This window comes from Ovis aries, chromosome Y (genome assembly GCF_016772045.2).
Source record: "Ovis aries strain OAR_USU_Benz2616 breed Rambouillet chromosome Y, ARS-UI_Ramb_v3.0, whole genome shotgun sequence".
NCBI lineage: Eukaryota > Metazoa > Chordata > Mammalia > Artiodactyla > Bovidae > Ovis > Ovis aries.
Genome location: NC_082741.1, coordinates 1368953 through 1372265, shown reverse-complemented (window position 1 = coordinate 1372265; position 3313 = coordinate 1368953).

Here is a 3313-nt window from a genome sequence, read left to right as displayed (position 1 = left end):
GCAGGGAGACACCCGACCCAGAGCCCAGAGCAGCACAGAGGCTGACGTGTGTCTCAAGGTTAGGCGCTCAGCCGTGTCCGACGGCAGCCCGCCAGGCTCCTCTGTCCCTGGGGATTCTCCAGGCAAAAATAGAGGAGTGGATCGCTGTGCCCTCCTCCAGGGGATCTTCCCAATCTGGGAATCGAACCCAGGTCTCCCACACTGCAAGCGGATTCTTTACCGTCTGAGCCACCAGGGAAGCCCCCGTTTAATCTCTGCTTTTTTTTTTTGCAACTTGCAGACCCGGTGCCTTTAAAGAGTCACACTGAGCCCCGGAATCTGTGATTGTTGCAGGTGGCAGGGCAGTGAGGGTCAGCGGCGGGGATGGTGGGGGGCCAGACAACCCGATTTCACTTGGTCCTCCTGCTCTCTCTCACCGGATTAGTGGTAAAGAACGTACCTGCCAGTGTGGGAGACGTGGGTTCGATCCCTGGGTCGGGAAGATCCCCTGGAGAAGGACATAGCAAGCCACTCCAGCTTTCTTGCCTGGAGAATCTCATGGACAGAGGAGCCTGGTGGGCTGCAGTTCATGAGGTCGCAGAGAGTCGGACACGACAGCAAAACCCACTGTGGGCCTTGGAGGTGGTTATAGACGGGGGCAAATTCCTTTTTTTTTTCCAGTTGAAGTATAGAGTTGGTTGACAATGTGGTTTAAATTTCAGGCACGCAGCAAAGTGATTCAGTTATACACGTGTATTTAGATTCTTTACCAGATTCTTTCCCATCCTACGTTATTTTACTGAATGTAGTTCCCTGTGGTCTACATTAGGACTTTGTCGCTGACCTGCAAGGGAAAAAAAAATTCGCTCTCTTTGAGAGTGGCTCTGGGAACACAAAGCAAGGTAGTCTAGCGCTCGCGGAGAGGCAGAGAATTTTGAGGATTTTCAAGTCAAAGCGCGGGAATCAGATGAGATGAACACGGCTTTCACTGTGTTTCGTTACCTCGGAAGAGTGACTCAATGGGTCTTGGACCAGTGATTTGAGAAAGAATTAACTGCTCTGCCCCGCCCGGCTTCCCTGGTGGAAGTGAAGTGAAGTCGTTCAGTCGTGTCCGACTCTTTGTGACCCTGTGGACTGTAGCCCGCCAGGTTCCTCTGTCCGTGGGATTTTCTAGGCAAGCCTACTGGAGTGGGTTGCCATGACCTCCTCCAGGGGACCTTCCCGACACCCAGGGATCGAACCCAGGTCTCCCACATTGCGGGCAGACGCTTTACCGTCTGAGCCACCCTCCTGGCAATGCAGGAAACATATATAAGAGACCTGGGTTCGATCCCTGGGTGGGGAAGATTCCCCTGGAGGAGACCATGGCAACCCACTCCAGTATTGCCTGGAGCATCCTCCGGGCTTCAGTAGTCTTGCCTGGAGCATCCTCTGGGCTTCAGTAGTCTTGCCTGGAGCATCCTACGGGCTTCAGTAGTCTTGCCTGGAGCATCCTCCGGGCTTCAGAAGACATTGCTTTGAACCAGACAGAGGCCCTGCTTGGACGACACTGCGAAAGCCATCAGACAGGAGACCGACAAGCCCTCTCTGCCTTCGAGGTTGGGCCTGGCACCACGTGGCAGGGAGGACCCCCCCTCCATGCTCCCACCCACCACCGTCCCACCCGGAGGATGTCTGGGGAAGACCCACATTCACCGAGGGGTGCGCAGAGCAGCGCCGGGCCCCATGAAGTGGGCTGGGAGGAGAGACAGCAGGTGGAATTTAAAATAAAATTTAAAAAAACCCAAATGCATCTGCTGGGAGCCCCCTCCAGGCTGGCCCGGAGGAAGCACAGGGTCTCAGATGGGAAAGATATGCTGGGTTAAGGGGGAAGGTGCTGTGTATGCCAGGAGGTTCTGGGACTTCCTCACGTGCTAGCATCCCCGAGCCCAGTACTCGGAAGCCCGCTGACTAGACGGGGGGTGCGTTGGGAGCTCCCAGGAGCCGCCAGGGTGTGACGTGGGCTGGGGGGACATCCCCAGGTTAACTTGCTGCAACTAGAGCTCAGGGCGTGCCCGGGAGAAGGTGGGTCATAAGGAGGGACAGGGGCCTAGGGTGACGTTTGATGAGAGCGGGAGATTCAGCGGCAGGTGGCCCTTGGCCCCTGGGAGGACCTGCTTCAGCCCAGGGCTGAGCCGGCCCATGAGTGCACAACCGTGCATCCGGCCGTTCCTGGGGAATCTCGCAAGCAAGAGAATGGCGGATGCAGGGGCCGGTTCTCAGGTGTGGGCGGCAGGAGAGGAAAGCGTGGAGCTGAGACAGGACTCGGAGGAAATCCTCACAGATGGAAGTGTGAGTTGCTCTGTGTGACCCCCATGGACTGTAGCCCACCAGGCTCCTCCATCCACGGGATGCTCCAGGCAAGGACACTGGCGTGGGTTGCCATGCCCTCCTCCAGGGGATCTTCCTGATCCAGGGATCGAACCCGGGTCTTCTGCACTGCAGGTGGCTTTTTAGCATCTAAGCTGGTGGCTTTCCTGGATGGAAAGCCGGTACAAAAATAGCTGACACAGGTGTCACCATGCCTGACTCCCTGCAAGGCGCAGTTAGAGCTATTTTATGTCTTCAAGCAGGTGTCACCAACCTGTTTTGTAAAGGATCCAAGAGGAGAGAAACAAACAAACAAAAATCACTCCTCCTCTTCAATCTCCAGGAATTTATTGGATGATGTAAACTGCATTTCAAATCCGTGGGGGAAAACATGGCTTATTCAATAACTGGTTTGGGAATAGTGGGATTATCCCAAGATGGTTTAAAAAAAAAACACAACTACATATCAAGGGATCTCTTCCTCATCACCTTGATAAAAATGCATTCCTAGGGGATAAAATATTCTACTCAAAGCATATTTTAATTAAAAAACTGTGAAAACTTTCAGAAGGCAACACAAGGGGATTTTTTGTTTTGTTTTGTAAATAATATCAGTATGCGTGCATGCTAAGTCACTCCACTCATGTCCAACTTTTTGTGACCCCATGGACTGTAGCCCACCAGGCTCCTCTGTCCATGGGAGTCTCCAGGCAAGAATACTGGGGTGGGCTGCCATCTGCTCCTCCAGGGGATCTTCCCGACCCAGGGATCAAACCCGGGTCTCTTATGTCTCCTGCACTGGCAAGTGGGTTCTTTACCGCTAGGGAAGCCCTAACATCAGAATGGTTGATGCTTTTTCTAGGTGTGACAACAAGCCCAGAAACTTTAACTAAGGTCACTACACAAAAATAATAAATGTGAGTGGGGAAAAATATCACTTCAGAGTTCAAAGGTGAAGCATAAAGTGGAGAACCACATTCGGTAC